Raw genomic sequence first — 6,516 nt, 5'->3', positions numbered from 1 at the left:
AAAGGACAAATATTCAATCAGAAATTCTACTAAATTATTAATAATTTGTTAACCTGCCATTCAATTCATACTTTGATAATCCGAGCAATGCCAAAGACAAATTTATATAGGAGAGTGTGGGATAAATGTCCCTTTTCACACTTTATAACGTAACATGTTTATATGGGATAAAAATTTATTTGACTCAATCTCCCATTTGATAAATAAATTTGACCCCATTTCGTTTTTTTTGTAATTCTCTTCTATTTTTGGCAGGTTCTTGATTTTCGGTCTCCTCGTAAGACTCCTTAACCTCCTTCTTTAATTTTTTTTAGTTAAATATTTTTGTTTATGTTTTTTAATTCATGCAATCATGTTTCGTTTTATTTTGTATAAATGTTAACGTATATATTTTTATTACATGATTAATGGTTAATGAATAATAAGATTCAACAATGAAAAAAAAAGTATAAAATTGTTATAATTTTTTTATTAATGTCCCCAAATTGAAAAAAACCTTGGATTTGTTACTGTGTCTGACTACGGTTCTATAATTCCATAATATGTGGTGTCAAGTATCCATTAACTTATTCACTTTTAAAGTTTTTTCAGATTTAGTCGTTTGTCTGCTTTTTCGATACTTACATTATGCATATCTCGGCATTTAGACCAGAGTGTCTAGCTGTGATTGACAAGAGTTCGATTGATAAATTAATTACATCAGTAGAGTACAAATGCAGTGTAGCTAGCTTCTTAGATTTTGCCTTTCAAAAGGTTGCCATAAATGGAAAAATTATATGTCCATGCATTAAATGTGGTTTTAAAAACATGAGAACTAGAGTTGAGGTGTTAGCACATTTACTCCAAAAAGGTTTTTCAAAAAAATATACTTTTTGGTATATGCATGGAGAAAGTGTAGTCCAACCTGAAGAAGCATCATCAAGCCATGACTTCCGAGAATCAGAGGAAAGAGCTCCACTACAAGATATGCTTAATGATATTTTCGGTTCAGCTACCAACAACTTTGATGGGGTTGATGATGAGCCCATTGAAGAGAGGAACGACTCTTTTCCAAATCATATCGAAGATGATACTCAAGAGGAATCTGATAGAATTCGAGAGTTGCTAAAGGAGGGAAATCGCAAATTATACCCCGAGTGTGCGAAGTACAGCAAGTTGTCATTTATTGTTGAGCTGTATCATATCAAAGTGCTATGCGGTGCGACTGACAAGACATTCTCGATGATACTTGATCTTCTAAAGAGAGCGTTTCCTCATGCAAATCTGCCTGTTTCATTTTATGAAGCAAAAAAAAATGATTAAGCAGCTAGGCTTGGGATATGAAAAAATTCATGCATGTCCAAACAACTGTATACTCTTTTGGGGTCCAAATAATGAGACCAAGAGTAAATGCACAATATGCAATGCATCTCGATATAAAGCAGAGGATAACACCAGCAACAACCCAGGAGTTTTGGACACAGTTGAACATATGCATAGGCTAATTCTTGCAAAGATATTGAGATACTTCCCTCTCACTCCTAGGCTAAGAAGGTTATACATGTCCTCTAAAACATCAAGACTATTGCGTTGGCATTCAGAGTTTCCTAACTCAGACGAAAAGTTAAAGCATCCAAGAGATAGCAAAGCATGGAAGGAGTTTGATTTGTTATATCCGGAGTTTGCTGGAGATCCACGTAACATACGACTTGCTTTGGCTTCCGACGGTTTCAATCCATTTGGGACTCTCAGCTCCAACATTAGTGTATGGCCGGTGATGTTGTATGTATACAACTATCCTCCATGGTGTTGTATGAAGCAAGCCTCTCTTATTATGTCTATGATAATTCCTGGTCCAAAGATGCCTGGTAATAATATTGACGTTTTTCTACAACTACTTATTAATGAGTTAAAAGAACTATGGAAGGGTGTTGACGTATACGACTCTGTTGATGGACAGTTGTTTTGCATGCATGCTGCATTATTTTGGACTATTAGTTATTTTCCAGGTCTTGATAACCTGTCTGGGTGGAATACACATACTAGTCTTGCATGTCCTTCATGTAACTTTGATACAGTTTCCAGGAGGTTAAAGCATGGCATGAAATATTGCTTCATGGGACATCGTCGGTGGTTACCCGATAACCACGAGTATAGACAAAACATGCACTCATTTGATGGCACTACTGAACTAAGAGGCCCTCCGCCAAACAATAGGATAGTTTGTAGTAATTTGTTTGTTTATATTAAGTAATAGTTGAAATTAATTTTTGAATGGAAGTGTTAATTAGGCGGATTAAAATTTTTTGGTAAGTTTAAAATTTGGACCGTACTTGAATTTGGAATTAAATAAGTCCCTACTTTTCGTTGTTATGGTTGATTAATTATTATAGTTTGTTATTTATAAATTTATCAGTTGTACGTGATCAAATAAAGAAAAAAAATACCAATAGTCACCTTTAATTATTTTAATCAAAGACAAAATAAAATAAAATATTAAGAAAAATAAAAATCTGATTTTAGAAAATGAATAACGATGTAATTTTATTAAATTTTTATCATTCTTTTCTAGAAATTATTAGTATTTTTTTATTTTAATACGAATTTTAGCTTCTTTACTTTTCTTCTCTCAGATTTATGTCAGAATTTAATTTTATTCAAAAATCTGATTTCTATTATATATTGTTATTATCATACTTATATTGTAATATTATTTGTATCAATGGCTACTATTATATACTAAAATAATGATAAATAATAAATAAAAGAAAGAAAGAAAGAGAAATGTCATATATTTATGAAGAGGGATTCAGATTTTTAGATATGATAGTTCTATATATCTGTGTTATGTATATGTTTATTGATTGAGAACAATAAATGTTATTAAATGACATTTTAATTCATTCGGCATTCAAGTTGGTAGATCAGCCTTGAACCATATATTCTAAGGGAAAGTATGAGGAGCCAATGGAATATTTATACAATGTGTACAATGGAGGTTTATAGAATATTAGAGATATAATCATTAGTGTTACCTTTTCCCATCAGTTGAAGCTTTTGGGATGAGTGGTATCATGACATGGTACTAGAGCGCTAGATCCAAAAGGTCAAGAGTTCGATCCTTGGTGAACGTGAACTCAAAAATTAGTTTAAACTTTTGGGAAGATGTTTATTATCGCTAGTACTCGGATGGTTATTCTAAATAGTATGGGGGATGTTCATTTTGTAACTCAATAGCTCATTGTACATATTATATAAATAGTTCATTGTCTCCTTAGCGGGATCCATATTCTAATTTCCTGTTTCATCAAAGCCGCATTTGTTTAATTGATAAGTTCAAACTTCTAGAGACAATTTTGAGTAAGCCTACTGTGCTTTTATTATATTTAGTTTGGTACCGATATGTGTATGCAATCTATTATTAGATTAGTATGTAATTTAGATTAATTAGTGATATATATGTGTGCAATTAATTTGATAAATCTAAGTTTGTCATTTATGCCGTTTTGTTTTTCTTTTTTTAATTTCGGTTTAATTTGACTTGGCGTTCTTCCATTTATTCAGACACCTCTACTGGAGAAATCATCACTCGCAAGATGATAGCGACTCAAGTTTGGGCGCTGAAAAAAAGTGAAAAAGTTATGATGGAGTTGGATGCAGATGGACAAGGTCGAGATAACGGCTCGAACCTGTTTGTGAGATTTCTTGGTCAAGTAGCTCGTCGAATTATATTTTGTCCCATATCAATCAAAAGATGGGATCAAATGCCAGAAGATAACACAAAAAGATAATGGGAACTTATTGAAGTAAGTTTATTTCACTTTGAGCCGCATTTTTATTGAATTGTTGTCATCCTAATTTAGCTCCTAGATTGCCTATATTTAGGTTTGCGTTTTCTGTTTATTATTGTTATTTCTTATTAAAAAGAGATTGTGAAAGAGCTGAAATCTTGGTGTAGATAGATTAATTTGGAGGTACTTTAAGTAAGCTTTGACAAGATGCCATTGCTCTATGATTTATGAATTGATTAGTTATTAAATAGATACTGCTGCAGGTTATATGCTATTGCTATCAATTTTGTCAAGTTAGTTGCATTTCATTCTTAGGAGTTAGGATACACTTCCTGCATTTCTTTTCCCGTTTCAGTTGCTATTTTCATGAATGTTTTGAAATTAATATTTGGATAAACTACAGTAAACACGGGTTAGGATTAGAAAAAGTCTTTTTTTTTAAATATTATCTTTCTAAGATATAATCTGCAGTATGGTTATCAAATTGAGAATTTTTTAATAATTCATCTCCTTTATAAATTATTTCAAGGAAAATTTTGAGTTTGATTATGCTGCTGGCGTCAAATGGACTCTGAGGACCTCAGGTGATAGATGGAAGGCCCATAAGTATAATTTACGGGGAGAATACTTCTTTTCTAACAAAAGAAAGGCAAAAATACTGGCTGCGAATCCCTCGGACATACCGCCTGTTGAATGGACTGCTTTTATGGATCATTATATGGATCCTAAAACAAAGGTAAATAATTCATCTATGCTTTTTTATTATTTTTATTGAATATTTAAAATGGATATCTGGTATCATTTATTTACTTTTTTCTTGTTCTTGAAAATCATAGGAACATTGTTTGCAAAACGCCAGAAATCGTGAAAAGCTTATAGTTTCACATGCCGGTAGAAGTAAAAGCAATGCTAGAAGAGCAACTCAAATGGTATTATTTTTTTTTTTTATTATTGAGCCTAGTGTTGTTATACTATTACTATAAAATTAGCGCTTTTAATTAAATTTGTGATTATCTTTAATATTCTATTTATTGTACTAGGAAAAAAAATTAGGAAGGCCTGTATGTCGAAACGAGATTATTGTATCAACTTTGCTAAAGAAATATGGGAGTTATGTAAGCGAGGAAGGACAATGATTAGCTGTGAGTGTCTCAATTATATTTTATATGGCTATATATTTTTTTATATGCCTTGATTATGTCAATACTCTATTCCAATGCGATGTGAATTTGTTTGTAGGAAAAAATAGCAAAGCATTTGTCTGAAGACCAAGAGCGTGCTGCCACTGAAGGTATTCATTCAAAGGTCTTGGCTCATCCGGATGATGCAATTGGAAAAGTTTGCGGTCCTGAGAATGGTAAGCGAGTACGTGGCTTTAGTAATGCTGCATGTCCCAGTGGTTTTGGTAAGTCAAAGCGCATCTTTGGAGGGGCAATATGCGGAGGTTCTAGCAGTGCATCGCAACAACATGTTGCAGATTTAGAAAGGCAACTTCAAGAAGCTAAAGGTCAAGTGGAAACTCTCCACAGATTTTTACAACAGAAATACGGTGATAAAGTACCTACCTTCTCTGATTCTGTGCCACACATTGAGTCGGAATGATGTATCTCATGTCATGTTTATTTTAATTTTAATTTATGTCTAGTCTATACTGTTATTAGAGTTACTTATATTTTTTGTCGTACAGAATTATAAAACTTGGTTTTTGTTATTTTTTTACTAGCTATATATATGAACAATGCATATGCTTTAATTTACTCTTATTACTTAGTTTGCTATTTTTTTTATTTTAATGTTATTATCGTTGCTTTGATTGTTTATATTGTTATAAAATTATTTTAATATATATATATATATATATAAATATATGCAATATTAATTTAAAAAAATATTCAATTGGTAATTATAGTTGAGAGTTTTTTTTTAAATTGAAAAAAAAATTAGCTACGGATTAATGTGTTGGTAAATAGCTCATAATATTAGCCATGAAAAAAAGCGTGAAAAAAAAGCCCAGCCTATCAAATATTTTTTGTGCATGATTTTTTTGCCACAGAAAAAATCGTGGCTAAATTACCCAGCAACGTTTAGCCACAGAAAAAATGTGGCATAAAAAGTCCAGCCTATCAATATTAGCCACGGAAAAATTGTGACAAAACTATACTCATTAATTACACTGTTGTCATTTAGCCACGGTTTAGAGTGTGGCCAATAACATAAAAACCGTGGCTATTTAGATGTCTCCACGGATCATAAAACCGTAGCTAACCGGCCAAAAACTGTGGCTAACGAAAAAGGCGTCACCCTTGTTAGCCACGAAAATGTATTCGTTGTTAACGCTTAGTCGCCACAGATTTTCTTGATGTTAGCCACGGTTTTTTCCGTGGCTAACCACCGCTTTTCTGGTAGTGTATATATATCTTCAAAAAATCTTGGAGCCAGTAGTTTTTAGCAATTTTGTCCAATATTTGGTCAGCACAAATATTAAATTATCTTAAACAAATAAATTTTATGAATTTATGTATATAAATTCTCATAAATGTGGATACAAGTTATGTTAATTTATGTGTGTAAATTCTAATAAATATAGGTGTAAATTATATATTTTATGTGTATAAATTTTTATAAATATAGATATAAATTATTATTAACTAAATACTTATTCAAAATGGTAATATTTACTTGCTAATATATCTTTATCGAAAATAAAATTTTGTTTCGACAACCACACAAATCAAGGTGTGTCCTT

The sequence above is a fragment of the Arachis ipaensis genome, chromosome B03 (genome assembly GCF_000816755.2).
Source record: "Arachis ipaensis cultivar K30076 chromosome B03, Araip1.1, whole genome shotgun sequence".
NCBI lineage: Eukaryota > Viridiplantae > Streptophyta > Magnoliopsida > Fabales > Fabaceae > Arachis > Arachis ipaensis.
This window is presented reverse-complemented; position numbering follows the sequence as displayed.